This window comes from Ursus americanus, chromosome 22 (genome assembly GCF_024610735.1).
Source record: "Ursus americanus isolate L20-20 chromosome 22, mUrsAme1.1.p, whole genome shotgun sequence".
Classification (NCBI taxonomy): Eukaryota; Metazoa; Chordata; class Mammalia; order Carnivora; family Ursidae; genus Ursus; species Ursus americanus.
Window position 1 is genome coordinate 41933112 of NC_142148.1, and position 21272 is coordinate 41954383.

At 43.3% G+C, this 21272-nt stretch overlaps 1 protein-coding gene across 1 annotated transcript in view; it reads left to right on the plus strand.

The window, feature by feature from the left end:
* DTD1 (D-aminoacyl-tRNA deacylase 1) overlaps positions 1-21272 on the plus strand; it is a 188745-nt gene that overhangs the window by 60394 nt on the left and 107079 nt on the right. The window lies entirely within an intron of this gene.

The following is a 21272-nucleotide window of genomic DNA, read 5'->3' on the forward strand; positions in this document are numbered from 1 at the left end:
ACCACTGAGTATGATGTTAGCTGTGGGTTTTTTTTTTTTTAATATATGCCCTTTATTATGTTGAGGTATGTTCCTTCTAAATCTACTTTGTTGAAGGTTTTAATCATGAATGGATGTTGTACTTTGTCAGGTGATTTTTCTGCATCTGTTGAAGTGATCATATGGTTTTTATCCTTTCTTTCGTTGACGTGATGTATCATGTTGATTGATTTGTGAATATTGAACCACCCTTGCATCCCAGGAATAAATCCCATTTGATCATTGTGAATTAGTTTTTTTATTCATGCATATTCTTTAAGTAAACTCTACCCCCATCATGGGACTTGAACTCACAATCCCAAGATCAGGAGTTTTGTGCTCTACTGACTGAGCTAGCCAGGTGCCCCTGGTTTTTAAAAATATATTGTTGGATTTGGTTTGCTAGTATTTTGTGGAGCATTTTTGCATCTATGTTCATCATTGATGTTGGCCTGTAATCCTCTTTTTTTTGTGGTGTCTATCTGGTTCTGGTACCAGGGTAATGCTGGCCTCATAGAATGAATTTGGAAGTTTTCTTTCCTTTTTGATTTTTTTGGAATAGTTTGAGAAGGATAGATATTAACTCTCCTTTAAATGTTTGTAGAATTCTCCTGTGATGCTGTCTGGTCCTGGACTTCTGTTTGTTGGGGTTGTTTGATTACTGATTCAATTTCATTGCTGGTAATTGGTCTGTTCAAATTTTTTATTTCTTCTTGGTTCAGTTTTGGGAGGTAATATGTTTCTAGGAATTTATCCATTTCTTCTAGGTTGTCGAATTTGTTGCCATAATTTCAGATATACTTCAGAATATTTCAGTTGTTCTCATAATTCTTTGTGTTTCTGTGGAATTGGTGGTTATTTCTCCTCTTTCATTTCTGATATTGTTTGAGTTCTTTCTCTTTTTTTTTTCTTTTTCTTTTTTTCCTTTTTTTAATGAGTCTGGCTAAAGGTTTATCACTTTTGTTGATTTTTGTAAAGAAACAGCTCCTGATTTCATTGATCTGTTGTTTTCTTAGTTTCTATTTTATTTATTTTTGCTCTAATCTTTATTTCCTTCCTTCTACTGGTGTTGTGTTTGTTCTTGTATTTCTAGCTCCTTTAGGTGTAAGGTTAGGTTGTTAATTTGAGATTTGTCTTGCTTCTTGAAGTAGGCCTGTTTTGCTATAAGCTTCCCTCTTAGAACAGCTTTTGCTACATCCCATGGATTTTGGACCATTGTGTTTCCCTTTTCATTTGTCTCCATGAATTTTTTGATTTCCTCTTTGATTTATTGGTTGACCCATTCATTGTTTAGTACCATGTTATTTAACCCCGACATATTCGTGGTCTTTCCAGATTTTTTCTTGTGGTTGATTTCGAGTTTCATAGCGTTGTGGTCAGGAAAGATGCATGGTATGACTTCAGTCTTTTTAATTTGTTGAGACTTGTTTTGTGGCCTAATGTATCATCTCTTCTGGAGAATGTTCTGTGAATATTCTTGTGAATACTTGAAAATAACGCCTATTCTCCTGTTTTAGGATGGAATGTTCTGAATATATCTGTTAGATCCACCTGGTCCAATGTGTCATTCAATGCCACTGTTTCCTTGTTGTTTTTCTGTTTGGGTGATCTATCTATTGATGTAAGGGGTATTGAAGTCCCCTATTATTGTTGCATTACTATTGATCGGTTCCTTTATGTTTATTATTAACTGTTTTATGTATTTGGGTGCTCCCGTGTTGGGTGCATAAATATTTACAACTGTTTAAATCTTCGTCTTGGATTGTTCCTTTTATGATTATGTAGTGTCCTTCTTCATCTCTTATTGCAGTCTTCGTGCATGTGTGTGTGTGTTTTACAGTTTCTTCTAAAGCCTGTTTTGTCTCATATAAGTATTGCAACCCAGCTTTTTTTCACTTCCATTTGCACGATAAATGCTTTTCTCTTCTTCACTTTCGATCTGCATGGATCTTTAGGTCTGAAATGAGTCTCTTGTAGGCAACATGTAAGTGGGTCTTGCTTTTTTATCCGTTGTGTCACCTGGTGAAGACTTTTCAGAAGGCATTTAGCAATGTTGATCAAAATTAGAACCAGACAGGGGCACCTGGGTGGCTCAGCCCATTAAACATCTGCCTTCGGCTCAGGTCGTGATCCCAGGGTCCTGGGATCGAGTCCTGCATCGGGCTTCTTGCTCAGCGGGGAGCCTGCTTCTCCCTCTGCCTGCTGCTCCCCCTGCTTGTGCTCTCTCTGACAAATAAATAAATACATAAATAAAATCTTTAAAGCAAAGATAAAAAACTAGAACCAGACATAAGTGGACTGAGCAATTTCACTTCTTCGAACCTCTCTTTCAGAAGTCTGTGCACATGTGCATGAAGGTATTGGTACGATGGGGCTCAATACGGCATTATGGAAACAACCAAAATGCTCATCAGTAGAGGAAAGGTTAGACAAATCATATCTCATTTGTAGTTAGAATACTGTGCACCATTTAAGAAGAATGAGGCTGACCTATTTGTACTGATATTCAAATTAGGTAAGAATAGGAAAGAAGTCAAATTATACCTCCTTCCATTTTTAGTACTACTTTGCTTTTAAACAGATAGGAACTGGCCATCTGCTTAATTCTGACTTTCCTGTCACATTGTTGAACTGATACAGATGCTTCAGATAATTACGTTGTGGCTCAGGGAGTCTAAATTACTGATAAATTAACTTTGTTTTTATGGCTCTTATCTTGAAGTTATTTTTATTGCTTTCATTGTGTACCAAAATGGGGAGTAAATGTTCAGGGCCGCGGGGATGGGGCCATGCCGCAGGCAAGAATGATATGTCTCTGGCTATGTTAAGTGCTGTTGTCCTCGCAGTGCCCTGGCCCTTTGTAATCCTACTCAGATCTGAAGGGCATTGCTAACCTCTCTGAGGAATGGCCCTTTCTTTGACAAGGTCTTAGTAGGGCTGGCATCTGAAGAAGTCTTGTTTTCATGATGCAGTTGGGAGAAGATTTTCATAAAAGATATCCATACAACAGTTGAGTAAATGCCTTGATCTATGTGCCTATCAAAATGAATTGATCATTACATTTAATAAATCACAATATTTACTTTGTGATTTATTTATTTTGTGATATTTATTTTGTTTGAAAAACCTTCAGAAAACTTCTGTGACCAGAGCTCATTTCTGTATGTTCTTTTCCAATTAAAAATATTTTATTGTGATTTTTTAAAACAAATAAGAAGGAATAAAACAATGAAGACAGTATATCCACCTCCCAGCCTAAGAAAGAAAGTGGGTTCTTGAAGATGTTCTAGTGAGGGGAGGGCTGGCCATTTTATTGCCCGTTGTGCTAGTGCTTTCTTATTAACATTGGTGTCTCTGGGTCTCAGCTCCATGCTGTTGTAGCGGCCCTTCTTCTTCTTTTTTTTTTTTTTTAAAGATTTTATTTATTTATTTGACAGAGATAGAGACAGCCAGCGAGAGAGGGAACACAAGCAGGAGGAGTGGGAGAGGAAGAAGCAGGCTCATAGCGGAGGAGCCTGATGTGGGGCTCAATCCCATAACACTGGGATCACGCCCTGAGCCGAAGGCAGACGCTTAACGTCTGCGCCACCCAGGCGCCCCTCTGTAGCGGCCCTTCTGTAGCAGGGCCCAGATTCCATAGTGATGCATTGCTGGAAAAGAGACTGGGCTGGGGGATCAGACTCAGGAAATGGCTTCTTGTGATTTCTTTGTAGATGAAATTTCATATTTAAGATAAGGTTTATAGGAAGCTGTTGCCCCTGCTCTTGCCAAAGCTGTTGCAATAATGGCACCCTCGAGCCAGTGAGGCTGTTACCCTTTGCTGTGAAGGAATCCAAATCTGGTACCTTTCCCCCACCTACTTCCCTGCCTTTCCTTCCATCGTCTCTCTGTCTGTCCATCTCTTCCTTCCTTCTTTTCTTCCTTCCTTCCTTCCTTCCTTCCTTCCTTCCATCCATCCATCCATCCATCCATCCATCCTGGCATCCCTTCATTGATTTAGTATTCTTTAAGTATCTACTGTGTTAAGGCTCTGTGCTTGGCATGGCCAAGCTGTTTAAGTCCTGCTTAGAGTGAGAAGGGCAGCTGTAGACCACCTCGGACCAGCCTCTCATCATTATTCTGCATTGTCTTCTGGTCCTACAGTGGTTTCAGTGTGGGGTCCAGGGTGGAGCCATGCTCTGCAGAGGTGATGGGAGTCCGGTATGGTACTGCTCATGTAGGCCACGCTGCCCAGCACGGGGTTAAGACTGACACTGTGGTTGTTGGAGTCATGCTTCTGGTGGCTGTCCAGGTGGCCCTTCAATGAGGAAAACTGCTCAGGCCACATGGAGCACTTATGTTTAGGGTTGGTGTGGGTTTTGTGGGTGTATTCTCATCAATGAAGACCTCAGGGCAGTGGATGCATTGTAGGTCAGCCTTCTTTGAGAGCTAGGGGTGGTGGGTGAGCATGTGTTTCTCCAGCACCCTGGTCTGGCCAAAGTGTCCTTTGCAGATCACCTCTGCCCACAAGTTGTTCCCAGTGTCCCAGGAGAGAGAAACAGGTAATTCCTAGCCTATTTAAAGAGTTTCTTTAAGAAAGGAATGTCCAGGGTGCTATGACATACACTATTATATGTGTGTTAGTGTTTGTGTGAGAGAGAGATAATGGGGAGAGGGAAGGAGGGAGGATATATGTATGGGTAAGTGAGAAGGACATAGGACAGTTCAAGGTAAGGGACAGGTTTTTGCAAAGATGCAAGGAGAGAAAGCATAAGCATATTTACTTACTGCTGGGTAACAAAATACCTCAAAACTTAGTGGCTTATAGCATTTATTATCTTACATTGTTTCTGAGTATCAGGAATTCAGGAACAGTTTAGCTGGGTGGTTCTGGCTCAGAGCTGTGGTGGGGTTGCAGTTAAGATGTCAGGTCAGGGCTACTGTCATCTGCAGGCTTGATGGGCTGGAGGGTCTGCTTCCGGAGGAGCTCACTCACATGGCTGGCAAGTTGATACTGGCTGTTGGTAAGAATCTCAGTTCCTTTCCTGATGTCTCTTCCTAGAACTACCTGACTGTCCTCACAGCGAGTTGCCAGCTTCCCCAGAGCAAGTGAATCCAAGAGAGAGCCAGGGTAGAAGCTGTAACGTCTTCTGTGACCTAGCCTTGCTGGTCATTTCACGGTGTCATGCAGTGGCAGCCCCATGCTATGTAAGGGACTATGTAAGGGCATGCATACCAGGAGGCAAGGATTATGGGGCCCTTCTTGGAGGCTGCTGCCATAGCATGGTCCTGAATCTGCAAGCTGGTCTGTAGGCCGGGGGAGGGGGTCCGCTGTGAGTCTGGGGAGCTGATTGGGCTGGGAATCCCAATGCAGACTCTGGACACTGCTTTAATTACTTTTTTTTTTTTAATTTTTAAAAACTTTTATAAAACACCCCCTGACTTTCTGTTTTATCTTCAAAACCCTGGGGGAGTCCTGGAAGGATTTTAAGCAGGCAAATGACACACTCAGTGTGCTTTTCAGACTATAGCTGTGGTAGAGGTGTGCAGTGTGTTGGATTGGGAGGCAGATGTGTGACCCAAGGGCTGCTGGTAGTGGTCTGTTTAGAGGTTCTTTTTTTTTTTTTTTTAAGATTTTATTTATTTATTTATTTGAGAGAGAGAGAGAGAGAGAGCACCAGTGGCAGAGGGAGAAGCAGACTCCCCGCTGAGCAGGGAGCCTGATGCGGGGCTCAGTCCCAGGAACCTGGGATCATGACCTGAGCCCAAGGCAGATGCTTAACCGACTGAGCCACCCAGGCGCCCCTGTTTATAGAGGTTCTGTAGTCCTCACCTTCCCTGGAGCATCTGGAGCTGGGTGAGAATCCCCAGTTGTTGCAAATCCCACCTCTCCCTACCTCCTCCTTTGTAAGTGAGTCTTGGGCTACAGACTTAATAAACCAGTGGCCTCCAGAGTGGGCTGTGGGAAAGAAAAAGTCATTTGGAGTATGTAAAGTAAGTATTACCACTTTTGTTTATCTGTATCTCATTTTTAAAAATGTCTATTTTTAGTACTATTTTATGATGTCCTTAGTATGTGAGTACCACAGCAAGATGTATATAACTTATAAGTTAGTGGATGTGTGTCATTGGGGTATGTGCCCCACATCTTTTACCAACAGGGTAGATGATCACTGAGTTTCAAGACCACCACTAAGAGGGAGGCTGGTCCTGGGGTGCAGGACAGGGTTGGCAGTTGTGCTCAGTGTCTTCCTCTCTGGGTGCTTTCATAGAGGCCCTGGCATACCTCAGCACCATCCCCAGGAGACCTGTGCTGGCATAGTGCCCACTTAGCCATTTGGTGGTAGCTGGCTTGCCCTGCAAGCCCCTAGCGATCACCCCTTGTGACCCGGGTCACTTTAGGGAAGCCATTCTCAGGCATTCTCTGGCCTCAGAATCATACTTGCATTTACATCAGGCTCAGAAGTGTTGGTGGCTCTGCCCTGGCAGGTCATTCAGTTTCTCTGAGGACCCCTGTTGGTTTGTAAAACAAGGGTGGTCCTCCTCTGCAGGGTGCTTTGGTGGAAGGGCCTCATGCAGTGCCTAGCATGTAATATTCTTCTGCCTTCCCACACCCCACATTATGCACAGTAGGTTAGTATGGGCTGAAGATTCCTTCCTGACAATGTCCCAGGTCAGGACTCCAGGGGGTTACCACGACCCCCTCCTTTAGGCCCTGTAGCCTCAAAGACACATTGAGTTCCAGGAAGATCCTGGTTTACTCAACTTGGTTACACATATTCTGTTTGAATGGTGCTCCTGAGTTAAAAAACATGAGAAGTAGCTTTGAAAACAAAGTGAAATGTCCTTAGCAATTGGGACCTCTGTTCCTGAGGAGCAGCAGTTTTTAGTGTTTGATGAAGTGTATCCATCCTTTGCAGCTTTGAGTGCAAGGCTTACTTTGTAGTCTGAAATTAAAAAAAAAAAAGTCAATTCTTACAGTCTTTTCAGTAACTTTGAAGTATCTTTACCAAAGAATGCATCTACACGGCATATTTTTGTAATCCCTTGCATGTTATTTGCAAAATGTATCTTTTTAACCTTTTATTTTGAAATAATTTTAGATTTGTGGAAAAGCTGCAAAATAGTAATGAGTTTCTGTATATTCATCTGGCTTCCCCTAATGTTAACATCTTACATGAGCCTAGCACGGTTATCAAAAGCAAGAAATGAACATTGGTACACCACCATTAAGTAATCTTCAACTGTTACTTGAATTTCCCTGATTTTCCCACTAGTGTGTTCTCTTTTGTGTTCCAGGATCCCATCCAGGATACCATCCAGGATGCCACACTGGGGTTTGTCATGTCTCTTTGGTCTCTTCCATCCTGGGATGGTGCCTCGGTCTCCATGTTATATTTTTGAAAATATGTAAATCTGACTTTGTAGAAATCCTTTGAACATAATTTTGTTTTTTTCTCCAAGTCCCTGTTGCCCCCAGCTCTGACCTGGCTTCTTCTGCTGGGTCACAGCCAGTTACATGCCTGGCACATTGCTCAGTGAATGGTAGCTGCTGTTGTTTTGATGATAAATGAGGTATAGTCATTGGAATGCCACCGGTGTTCTTTAGGGACTCCTTATGTGGCACCTGTGGGTAAAATACTTTCTAATTTACTCAGATCCAGGTTTTCCAGTGCAGGTGTGAGATAGGAAAGTGCCTCAGACTATGTGCTGCGAGCGTCTGTTTTCAGTCTTGGGAGATATGGTGCAGTAGCAGGGGCTGGTGTGGTGTTCTCTATTACAGATGTGTTGTGCACCTATGAATCCATACCAAGCCTGAGAGAGCCCAGTTCTCACTGCTCAGGTTTGTTCATGATAAACTGCGCTTTCTTGGGGGAGCCTGACTGCTTATAAGGTGCCTTTCCCAAGACTTTCGGGGTTCTCTAGAAGTGTATCTGGGGCTGTGGAAAGACATATGCGAAGGTGGCACTTGATGTTTACAGACTATGACAAAGAATTCCTTTCTTTCTAGGCCTGATACTGGGTATACATATATAGTTGTGGTAGATGGCAGCGGGTGGGGTATTGTTTTATTCTAGAATTTTCTGTAAAAGTGAATTAGTTACCCGGATTCTGGAGTTGTGCCCAACTTTTTGGGTATTTAACTCAAGAATCCCAGAGTGTGTGTGTGTGCACACGTGCATGCATGTACACATGAGACAGACCTATACATACACACATACCCATAGGGAGACAGAGACTGAGAAGTCTAGGTGTTCCCAGGACTGAGAGAGTTCTCTGGGATGTGGGAAACTGGGATAGTCTCAGGCAAAGTGAGATGGTTGGTTGTCCTATAAAGGACCTACTTGGGACAGAGGATGATGGGGATTGGTGATACCTACAAGATTCCCAGTGGCAAGTTTCTAGTCATAGTCTTCTGCCATTTGCTCTGTCCCTTTTAAAAAAAATTCTTATTTAAAAAGTTTTCGTATTGTGATTACCAACACTTTATTATTCTTATTTTACTAATTCCCTCTCTCTGTTTTGCTGAAGAGTTTTGAAACATTTCCCTGATATCCTGTCATTTCTTTACATTCGATTTCATAAAAATAAACTTTTATTTTGGGGTAATCTTAGATATACAGAAATGTTGCTGAGAGTATAGAGATCTGAATACCCCACATCCAGCATATCCCATTGTTATTGTCTTACCTTTCCATGGCACATTTGTCAAAATTAAGAAATTGACATTGCTGGGACGCCTGGGTGGCTCAGTTGGTTAAGCATCTGCCTTCAGCTCAGGTCACGATCCCAGGGTCCTGGGATCAGGCCCTGTGTCATGGGGCTCCTTGCTCTGCGGGGAACCTGCCTCTTTCTCTCCCTCTGCCTATCACTCCCCCTCCTTGTGCTCTCTGTCAAATAAATAAATAAAATCTTAAAAGACAAAAGACATTGACATTGGTACATTACTATTAACTAAACTTCAGATTTTATTTGATTTCATCAGTTTTTCCATATTTTCTTTCTTTCTTTATCTCTTTCTTCCTTTCTTTCTTTCTTTTTTTTTTTTTTTTTTTTTTTTGATTTTTTATTATATTATGTTAGTCACCATACAGTACATCCCCGGTTTCCGATGTAAGGCTCGATGATTCATTAGTTGTGTATAACACCCAGTGCACCATGCAATACGTGCCCTCCTTACTACCCATCACTGGTCTATCCCATTCCCCCACCCCCCTCCCCTCTGAAGTCCTCAGTTTGTTTCTCATAGTCCATAGTCTCTCATGTTTCATTCCCCCTTCTGATTACCCCCCCTTTCTTTATCCCTTTCTTCCCCTACCGATCATCCTAGTTCTTATGTTCCATAGATGAGAGAAATCATATGATAGTTGTCTTTCTCTGCTTGACTTATTTCACTTAGCATTATCTCCTCCAGTGCTGTCCATGTTGTAGCAAATGTTGAGAACTCGTTCTTTTTGAAAGCTGAATAATATTCCATTGTATATATGGACCACAACTTCTTAATCCAGTCATCTGTTGAAGGGCATCTCAGCTCCTTCCACGATTTAGCTATTGTGGACATTGCTGCTATGAACATTGGGGTGCATATGGCCCTTCTCTTCACTACGTCTGTATCTTTGGGGTAAATACCCAGTAGTGCAATGGCTGGATCATAGGGTAGCTCAATTTTTAACTTTTTAAGGGACCTCCACACTGTTTTCCAGAGTGGCTGTACCAACTTGCATTCCCACCAACAATGTAGGAGGGATCCCCTTTCTCCACATCCTCTCCAACAATTGTTGTTTCTTGCCTTGTCTATTTTTGCCATTCTAACTGGCGTAAGGTGGTATCTCAGTGTGGTTTTGATTTGAATTTCCTTGATGGCTAATGATTTTGAACATTTTTTCATGTGTCTGTTAGCCATTTGTATGTCTTCATTGGAAAAGTGTCTGTTCATATCTTCTGCCCATTTTTTGATTTGTTTATTTGTTTCTCGTGTATTGAGTTTGAGAAGTTCTTTGTAGATCTTGGATACCAGTCCTTTATCTGTAGTGTCATTTGCAAATATCTTCTCCCATTCCGTGGGCTGCCTCTTAGTTTTTCTGACTGTTTCCTTGGATGTGCAGAAACTTTTAATCTTGATGAAGTCCCATAAATTCATTTTATCTTTTGTTTCTCTTGCCTTTGGGGATGTGTCATGAAAAAGGTTGCTTTGGCCGATGTCGTAGAGGTTGTTGCCTATGTTCTCCTCTAGAATTTTGATGGATTCCTGTCTCACATCGAGGTCTTTCATCCATTTGGAGTTTATTTTTGTGTATGGTGTGAGATAGTGGTCAAGTTTCATTCTTTTGCATGTAGCTGTCCAATTTTCCCAGCACCATTTATTGAAGAGACTGTCTTTTTCCCACCGGATGTTTTTTCCTGCTTTATCAAATATTAGTTGCCCAAAGAGCCGAGGGTCCATTTCTGGGTTCTCTATTCTGTTCCATTGGTCTATGTGTCTGTTTTTGTGCCAGTACCATGCTGTCTTTGTGATCACAGCTTTGTAGTACAGCTCGAAATCTGGCATTGTGATGCCCCCAGCTTTGTTTTTCCTTTTCAACAGTTCCTTGGCGATTCGGGGCCTTTTCTGTTTCCATACAAATTTAAGGACTGTTTGTTCCAGTTCTTTGAAAAATGTCCTTGGTATTTTGATCGGGATAGCATTGAAAGTGTAGATTGCTCTGGGTAGCATGGACATTTTAACTATGTTAATTCTTCCGATCCATGAGCATGGAATATCTTTCCATCTTTTTATGTCTTCCTCAATGTCTTTTAAGAGTGATTTATAGTTTCTAGAATATAGGTCCTTTTCGTCTCTGGTTAAGTTAATTCCAAGGTAACGTATGGTTTTTGGTGCTATTGTAAATGGGATGGATTCCCTAATTTCTCTTTCTTCGGTCTTGTTATTCGTGTATAGAAATGCAACTGATTTCTGAGCATTTATTTTGTATCCTGCCACGTTACTGAATTGCTCTATAACTTCTAATAGTTTGGGAGTGGCTTCTTTTGGGTTTTCCATATAGAGTATCATGTCATCTGCAAAGAGAGACATTTTGACTTCTTCTTTGCCAATTTGAATACCTTTGATCCCTTTTTGTCGTCTGATTGCTGTTGCAAGGACTTCTAGTACTATGTTGAATAATAGTGGCGAGAGTGGGCATCCTTGTCGTGTTCCTGATCTTAAGGGAAAGGCTTCCAGCTTTTCCCCATTGAGAATAATATTTGCAGTAGGCTTTTCATAGATGGCTTTTATGAGATTGAGAAATGTACCTTCTATTCCTACACTCTGAAGGGTTTTAATCAGGAAAGGATGCTGTATTTTGTCAAATGCTTTTTCGGCATCGATTGAGAGGATCATATGGTTCCTGAGTCTTTTCTTGTTGATATGATGTATCACGCTGATTGATTTGCGAATATTGAACCACGCTTGCATCCCAGGTATGAATCCCACTTGATCGTGGTGGATAATCCTTTTAATGAACTGTTGGATTCTATTAGCAAGTATCTTGTTGAGGATTTTGGCGTCCATATTCATTAGGGAAATCGGTCTGTAATTCTCCTTTTTGAGGGGGTCTTTGCCTGGTTTGGGGATCAAGGTAATATTGGCCTCATAGAATGAGTTTGGTAGCTTTCCTTCTGTCTATTTTTTGAAATAGCTTTAGGAGAATAGGTATTATTTCTTCTTTGAATGTTTGGTAGAATTCCCCAGGAAAACCGTCCGGGCCTGGAGTTTTGTTATTTGGAAGGTTGTTTATCACTGACTCAATTTCTTCATAATTAATTGGCCTGTTTAAGAAATCAATTTCTTCCTTTTTCAATCTTGGTAGTTTATAGGTTTCCAGGAAGGATTCCATCTCTTCCAGATTGCTTAGTTTATTGGCATATAGCTGTTGATAAAAATTTCTAATAATCCTTCCAATTTCAATGGTGTTCGTCGTGACCTCTCCTTTTTCATTCATAATTTTAATAATCTGGGTCCTTTCTCTTTTCTTTTGGATAAGTCTTGCCAGTGGTCTGTCAATTTTATTGATTCTCTCCAAGAACCAGCTTCTAGTCCTGTTGATCTGCTCTACTGTACTTCTGGTTTCTGCTTGATTGATTTCAGCTCTAATTTTGGTCAACTGCTTCCTCGTGCGTGGATTAGGCCTGTCCCTCTGTTGCTGTTCCAGCTTCTTGAGGTGAGAATATAAAAACTGCATTTTAGATTTTTCTTTTCTTTTGAGTGAGGCTTGGATGGCTATGTATTTCCCCCTTAGGACTGCCTTTGCAGTATCCCATAGGTTTTGGACTGTTGTATTTTCATTCTCATTGGTCTCCATAAATTGTTTAATTTGATTTTTGATTTCCTGGTTTATCGAGTCATTCCTGAGCAGGATGGTTCTTAGTCTCCAAGTGTTTGAGTTTCTTCCAAATTTTTCCTTGTGGTTGAGTTCCAATTTCAGAGCGTTGTGGTCTGAGAATATGCAGGGGATAATTTCAATCTTTTGGTATCGGTTGAGACCTGTTTTGTGTCCCAGAACATGGTCTATTCTTGAGAATGTTCCATGGGCATTAGAATAGAATGAGTATTCTTTGGTTCTGGGGTGTAGTGTTCTATATATATCTAAGAGGTCCAACTCGTCGAGTATGGCATTCAAAGCCTTTGATTCTTTGCTTAGTTTTTGCCAGGGTGTTCTGTCTATTTCTGATAGTGGAGTGTTGAGGTCCCCTACTATTAATGTATTTTTATTTATATGTCTCTTTATTCTGGTTAAGAGTTGGCTTGTATATCTTGCTGCTCCCCTGTTGGGGGCATATATATTTATAATTGTCATATCCACTTGTTGAATACTTCCCTTAAGAATAATATGGTGCCCTTCTGCATCTCTAACTATAGTCTGTAGTTTAAAATCCAATTTATCTGATATGAGAATTGCTACCCCAGCTTTCTTTTGAGGTCCATTTGCGTGAAAGATGGTACTCCATCCCCTTACTGTCAGTCTGAATGCATCTTTGGGTTTGAAATGGGTCTCTTGTAGACAGCAAATGGATGGGTCATTTCTTTTTATCCAATCTGCAACCCTGTGGCGTTTTATGGGATGGTTCAAACCATTTACATTAAGACTGATTACTGAGAGATATGATTTTAATGTTGCCATGTTGCCAGTAAAGTCTTTGTTTGTATTGGCTGTGACTTTCTGTTCTGTATCACTCTTGGGGCCTTTTTACTTTTATAGAACCCCCCGTAATATCTCCTGTAGGGCTGGTTTCGTGGTTACAAAATTGGTTAGTGACTGGCGATTCTGAAATGTCTTTATTTCTCCATCAATTCTGAATGACAGCCTTGCTGGATAAAGGATCCTTGGCTGCATGTTTTTCTCTGAAAGAGCTTTAAATATGCTCCCCCAACCCTTTCTCTCATTCCAGGTCTGTGTAGACAGGTCTGACATAATTCTGATGCTTTTGCCTTGGTACGTGAGAAATTTCTTTGCCCTGGCCGCTTTCAATACTGTATCCTTGCATCTAATATTTGCGAATTGCACTATGACGTGACGTGGCGTAGGTTTGTCATGGTTGAGCTTGGGAGGGGTCCTCTCTGCCTCTTGGACACGAATGTTTGTTTCCCTTGCTAGATTAGGGAAGTTTTCAGCTACAATTTGTTCAAATATCTCTTCTAGACCTCTGTTTTTCTCCACCCCCTCGGGGATGCCGATGATTCTAACATTGGATCGTTTCATTGAGTCATTAATCTCCCGTAACCTACATTCGTGGGCGTGGATTTTTTTAAGACCATCTTCTATTTTCATTTTTTCCTCTATTAACCCATCCTCCAATTCACTAACCCGTTCCTCTGCTTCTGCGACCCTGGCCGTCAGAGCCTCTAGTTTTGCCTGTATTTGGCTCATAGAATTTTTAATTTCTGTCAGATTCGCTCTCATTTCTGTCCTTAGGGATTCTATATTCTCAGTAACCTTTTCGTTAATAGTTTTTTCAATTCTACTCATCATTTTGACCATCGTTACTCTGAATTCCATTTCTGATAATTTGGTTACATCCATATCCATTATTTCTGTGGCAGAGGCCACAGAATCACTGTCTTTTCTTTGCTGGGGGGGAATTCTCCTTCTTGTCATTCTGATGAAGAGAGGTTGCGGGGTTTCCAGAGCCCAAATTATTGACTGGATCCCAGGCCGTGCCCCTTGTTTTATAGGGATCTTAGGGATGTGGGCTTCTTCTTTAAAGATTTTATTTATTTATTTATGTGGCAGCCAACCAGCGAGAGAGGGAACAGAAGCAGGGGAGTGGGAGAGGAAGAAGCAGGCTCCCAGCGGAGGAGCCCGATGACGGACTCCTTTCCGGGACGCCGGGATCACGCCCTAAGCCGAAGGCAGGCGCTCAATGACTGCGCCACCCAGGCGCCCGGGTTGTGGGCTTCTTGATTTTTCAGCCTGCCTTCTGTGTTCTGGGGGAGGGGCCTGCCGCGCCGATACTCAGGCAGCCCTGTTTGGGTAGAGTCTCCGCGTCCCCTGCGAGGGGGGATGGGGATGGGCACTTCCTGAGCCGGTATTTCCAGGCTTTTGTTCTCTGGCGGCTTTCCCTGGCGGTTTGCTGTGCCTCTTCTGAGAGTCAGAGCAGCAGTGGCCAAATTTCAGCCTCTGTCACAGAACAGAGGGATTGCGGCCCGTTCTCTACTAATGTTCTGGCCACTTTAACTCTGTCACTGTTGGTGCTGCTCAACCCTGCAGCGTCCGGGATGTGCGCCCCACACCCGGCGTCCCAGCCCTCACTTCCAGGGCCCGCGCGTCTCTGTCCTTTGTGTTTCTAATGCCGCCAGCCGCCAGCCGCCCTGCGCGCGCTCCCGGATCTCCCGGTCTCAGTCTGGATCCAGTGAGCGCACCGGGATTCCGGTGTTCCGCGAGATGCCTGGTGGCGCGCGCACCCGGCTCATGGTCTCAGTCTGCTGTTTTGCGGGTGCCGTCCGCGAGCCCCGCCCGCTCTCCCGTGCAAGTGGCTACCGCTTCCCGGCGCCCGAACGCGGCGGCTCCCTCCCCCTTCCGTTTATCTTCCGATATCTGTGCACAGTTTCATGGCTCCCCGCTTCGTACCTCAATACTCAGCGCTGGAGGTGTTCATTTGTAGAGATCCAGATGCGTCTTCCTGCGTCTCAGGCAGGTTCCGTGGTTGTTTAGGCTGGTCTGGTACCTATCCAGCTCGACTCGGAGGACCGGCTGAAAACGGTGTCTCCTACTCCTCCGCCATCTTAACTCCTCTCTTTCTTTCTTTCTTTCTTTCTTTCTTTCTTTCTTTCTTTCTTTCTTTCTTTCTTTCTTTCTTTCTTTCTTTCGTTGTCATCTTTGACAGTTTCTGACTTTGAGGGGTACTGGTCAGGCACCCCATAGAATGGCCTCAAATCTGGGTTTGTCTCATGTGTTTTGTGATTAGACTGGGGGTATGGGTTTTGGGAAGAGCTGCCCAGGAGTGAAGTTTCCTTCTCATCTCATCATATCAGGGGATATGTGACACCCATGTGACATCTGCGGTGATGGAAACCTTGATCACCTGGTTGATGTCGTGTTGGCCAGGTGGCTCCACTGCGGTGTTACTATTTTTCCCCTTTCCCTCCTCAATTCTTGGAAGTGAACCCTGAAGCACAGGCCACCTTGAAGGGTTCTGGGAGGATGAAGCCCCACTTCCTGGAGGTGGAAGTATTACACGTATTATTTGTAGGTTTGCAGGACACCCAGATGACTTTGATTTTAAGATTAACAATGAATAACTTTTTGGTGTAAGTATGTCCCTTGCAGTATCTGAACTTCAAATTTAACTGGGCGCCCTTTATTTTGTTAAATCTGGCAACCCTAATTATTTGGAATTCTTCTGTAAGAAAAATTAGTCTCTTCCACCTCTACATGTAGTTTTTAGTTTGGTTCCGCCATCTTTTTGGTGTGGTTGTCTTCCCACTTTCTGTCGTCCGTCAGCAGAGTTTGATATGTTTTAGTGATTGCACTTTGTCTACTTAATTTTCTTTTAAAACAGTGTGGCAAATAATTGAGTTTTGCTCAAAAAATGAATTAGTGTGTGTGTGTTTAATCAAAGGATTTTTCTCATTACACGAGCCAAAAAGCACATTAGTTTCCATCCCCCTATAAATCAAACCCAGAGGTGAAGGAAACAAGAGATTTGTACTGAATTTCCAAGTGTGGATCATGGGAGGTGCAGGGAAAAGAGACGCTGCTGTTCCTTGAGTGGCCCCAGGGGGCGAAAGCAGCAAGAGCGCTTGGATTCTGGCTGCACCCCTGGCAGTGTGAGGCACTTGTGATTGCTTACGATTCCCGATTTCTGGCCAGGGTGGGGGAATGCTAAGAAGATGTGGAAATGAAGGTACACTGGGGTGGTGGCGATGCTGAGGGGATTCGTGGTTTTCCTTTCAAAAGAAAACCAGACCGCTTGTTTCCTGCATGCAGTGCGCCTAGCCCATCAGAGGTGTTGCCTTTCAGCAAAGAGGCAGTTCTGCAGCATGCTTTCCGCTTTCCACCGGGGGCGGGTGTGTGTGTATGTGTGTGTGTGTTCTCAGCAGCTGGCTCCCATCACACCAGGGCCTGCTTCTCTGCAGCATCAGGTGTTGCAGCAAGCGGCAAGGGGCTTTGGAGTCGAAGGGTGGCTCGGCTCCTTCTGGACGAGAGGCTGCACCTGGCCCAAGGGCCTTGACAAGCCTTCCTGGAGCTGAATGGCCAGGCAGAGGGGAAGTTTCCGAGCTTGGGGAACTGAATGTGGCTGGGCCCTGCTGATAGTTGCCTTCTTACCGGTTCATTTGAAATGGTGGCTCTTGAGAGGGTTCATGTCACTTGAAGGTGGGATCCTGCCTGGCACACTGTGTTATTACATGTTTGTCCATCAAATGAGTGCCCTCATTCTTTGCCCTGATGCGTGTTCAGATGTGGCAGCAGTTGTGACATGGATCTGTCTACTTATCTCAACTAACTACCTAAACCTGTCTCCCTCGTTAACAATGCCCATCACTTGTCATTGCTTCACCTAAATGAGTTTTCCTGACTATAGGGTCTCATTCCTGTCAAGTCTCCACAGAAAGTCTCCAGCACTCCTGGAGGTCTGATGCCTTTTGATCCAAGTATCTTCTCCTTTTTCCCCACCAGGATGGGGCTGCCGATGTCTCTGCCTTTCGAGGGGTCTTTTATGCAATCTTGTCTCTGGCACCTGGCACAGTCCTCAGCCTGCAGAAAGCTCTTGTCGGATGTGTGAGGAGTGAATAAATTCCTACCTTAGGCTGAAATGATTTGTATGTCCCAAATAAGAAATGCTTACAGGTGCAAAGGTGTCCGGAGCAACTTTTTTTTTTTTTTTTTAGATTTTATTTATTTATTTGAGAGAGAGCAAGAGTGAGCATGAGCAGGGGGAGGGGCAAAGGGACAAGCTGACTTCCCGCTAAGGGTGAAGTCCAATGCAGGGCTTGATCCCAGGACCCCAGGATCATGACCTGATTCGAAGTCAGATGCTTAACCCACTGAGCCACCCAGGTGCCCCCAGGGCAACTTATTAAAATATCTGCACCTGTGTACAGTTAATGGCTTTAGTCTGAGGCTGCCAATTCTTTTTTCATAAGGAAACAAGAAGCATCACTTTTAACATAGCTTCCTGAAGGTATTACAAATGTCTGTTTGGTTCTTGTAATCTTTTTTTTTTTTTTTTTAAGATTTTATTTATTTATTTGACAGACAGCCAGCGAGAGAGGGAACACAAGCAGGGGGAGTGGGAGAGGAGGAAGCAGGCTCCCAGCGGAAGAGCCTGATGTGGGGCTTGATCCCAGATTGCCGGGATCACGCCCTGAGCCGAAGGCAGACGCTTAACGACTGTGCTACCCAGGCGCCCCAGGTTCTTGTAATCTTCTTGAATAGAACAACATATGTCTGTCCATGTGTTTATATTTTTTAAGATACCAGATGTCTGTAGTACAAGTTTTTATTATCTGTTTTCGAATTTTGTTTTGAAACTTAAAAACACATTTTGGGATATTGTTATAGAAATGAGCACTGAGTGCTACCTGATCATAGGGTTATGTTTTGGCAAGCTCTTCTGACTTTTGAATTTTCTTGAATTTCTGATTATGGGATGCCAGCATGTGCAGTACACGAATTGTAAACAGTCGGGTCAGTTTCTAACAGCTCTAAAGAAGAGCAGGCAGTTATATTTTCAGTGAGGATTTTGGAAGGAAAGGCTAAGTCCTGAAGAAGGACAGCAGATTCTGCACTGTTTAGAGATGAGGAAGCCAGGAGCTGGGCAGTGGGACAATGACACCATTTCTGATTACCCATTGTCGGGTAAAGTTCACCTGACCCACACCTGTCAGCAAAGCCCCATCCTGGGGCTGGCCCAACACCTGATGGCAGCCACAACTCCACCTGTCAGTGGCCAGTGGGTAGGAATAGAGCACTCCAATAATTATTATGAGGTGTGACTCTGGGTCGGTGCCCCTCTGTGTCTGGAGCCACAGTGGAATTGCTGAGTGAAATGAGCTACAGCATCTAGTTTTTACACAGACCACAGTCTCTTCTGAACTGCTCCCTGTTCTTTTATGAAGAAACCTAAACAGCTTTACTTGCCCTTTTCCAGATTTTCTGCTGCCTCTTTTTATAGCTGCATATGAGGTCACCAGAAGGTTTTCTTTTCAGCTTTAATGTTATCGAACTGAACATTTTTGCAGCTGTGGCTCCTTGTTTTCAGATATTTGTTTCCCTGAGTTCTGGGTAATGAGCGTCTTGGAGGCACGGAGTCTCCCCCTCTAGAATACGAGTGTCTTTGAGAGGTATAGCTCACCTGGGGTGGCTCAGCTTCATCCTCATTAGCAGTTAGGCGAGGATACTCCATAGAGCACTTGTTTTCAAACTTTATTAGTAGGGGCCCCCTTTGTAGACATGTAATTATGTACCGAACAGCAATAAAACACCAAAATGAGTTGCTGTGTGATGTGGGGACTGGGATAGAGAGATGACAGAGAGTGTTGAGCTGTTTCTGCAGGAGGCGGTGGGAAGGGATGTCTCTGAGGCCACTTCTGGGGAGCACTTGGTCACATAGCCCAGAAGCCACAGCTCTGGAGTCAGGCATTTGTGGGCAGGGTCATCTCATGAGCTTGAGGGTCTGTCCTTGGTGCTGCCCGCTTCTTTTCGGACAGCAGCCCTCTGAGCTCTGGACCTGCTTTTTACTGGAGGCCTGATAGTTTTGCTGGGAAGTCAGTTTCAGCATTTCCTCTGCTGTGTTCCTCTTTTCCATCATATTCATGATCTGTCACTGGCTTGGGCTCTTGGCACCTGCCCCTCCTCCCTGGCCTCCTGTTTCTCATCTGTACCCAGGGCCTGTTCGTCAATGTCTTGATCATAATTAAAACAGCATTAGTGGCCGGCGTTGATGGAGCGGTCGTAGTGCTCCGCAGTTGAGTGCTTCACTATGTTATCATACTCACCCCTCACCCCAGCCTTTTCATGGGAGGTGCTGATGACCCATAGCTTCCATTTCTTGTATCACTGCTGAACCGGTGTTCACTTCTTGCCTCACACTGGAATTTGCTAACTGCTCCTGATGAATCTGCATGCCAAGGGTTTCTTTCTGTACTGTGTCTTGAATAGCAGGGTTTGATGACTATCTCTCTACCACTTTGATCTCAGCAGTCCCCTCCAAAAGTCTTGCTGGCTCCGTTTCCTTTAGGTAAAGATCAAACTTGAGCCCAGCACAGGTCTATGTCTCTAGGTCTGGTCTCATTGCTTCCCTATAGGGATTGTCAACAAGAACACACACTTCTTCTTTTTTTTTTTTTTTTGTTTTATTTATCTGTTTTTAATTTTTTATTATGTTATGTTAGTCACCATACAGTACATCTTTAGTTTTTGATGTAGTGTTCCATGATTCATTGTTTGTGTATAGCACCCGGTGCTCCATGCAATATGTGCCCTTTTTAATACCCATCACTGGCCTAGCCCAATCCCCCGCCCTGCTCCCCTCTGAAGCCCTCAGTTTGTGTCCCAGAGTCCATAGTCTCTCATGGTTCATTCTCCCTTCTGTTTACCCTCCCTTCATTCTTCCCTTCCTTCTCCTACCAGTCTCCCTGCTATTTCTTATAAGAACACACACTTCTTTTCTTGTCCCTAAGACCATGCTCAAACTCTTTCCCCTCTGTGGCTGCAAATTAGTGCACCTTCTTCCTGCTGTCCCTTTCCTGCATTGGAATGGCAAGCCTGTCTTGTCTCTGTATGGTGCTGGTGTTCACAGCCATTTGTTAGCACTTTCATTGCCTGGAAATGTGATGAGGTCATTTACATTTGACTTCTCAAGAGCTCATTCCTTGTTCTGCAATTAAATTAGGAACTCTTTTCTATAAGAGAACCAGAATTTAAAACTCTCCCCAAAGTCCCCATGGCAGTGCACAGAGCAGGCAGTTGACAAATATTCGCTTTCTACTAGAATCCTAAAGAAAATCATTCCTCAGGATGAAGCCTTGTGTCACTGCATGTGAACATGGTAATCCTGTTTCTCTAGTCTTGTTCTTCATGAATGTTCTCCATGAGAGGCTCACCTAAGCAAAGAACAAGTAGCCAGTGGTGACACTTCCTAAGGTTTCTGTACATTGGGACAGTGAGAACACTGGAATCATCATCAGTATTCTCTATTAATAGAAAAAATGTAAGTCTGGAGTTCTGGTGGCATTCATAATTAATTATTTTGCATCATTTATTCTAATGTTTATGATGCAGACCAACTCTGCAGATTCTTGGTGTAACTGCAGTTAACAGCCTCATGAAAAGGGGAACTGAGAGTGGCTTTGTCCTTCCTTAGTAGTGTCCCAAAACAGTCTCCACTGTGTAAATGCACTTGAATTTGCAGAGTATACGGGCCTCTGTTGCCTTCTAGAATAAAGAAAGGAGGAAAGGGAGAGGCTGCCCCTTCACATGACATTCTTAGATTGAGGGGCTCCTTCTCATTCTGTATTTATTTTAATTTGAGACCTTGGTCTCATTACAGTTTAAATCTTGTTCTCTTACTTTTGCAGCTTATTTAATTGAGACCATTTCAATGAAAAAATGTTTAAAACGTTGCAGTTGTAAAGAATCTGGGGTCATGCAGAGGCCTTAATTGATCCTTATGATGAACGAATGACTGTAACTCCCTGGCCAAAGGCCTCCTTTTCATTATTTCTCAAGACCTTTATCCCATCTCGATCAGCGTGGAACAGCTTAATGTTCTTGGCCCATTGCACTCTGAGTTAT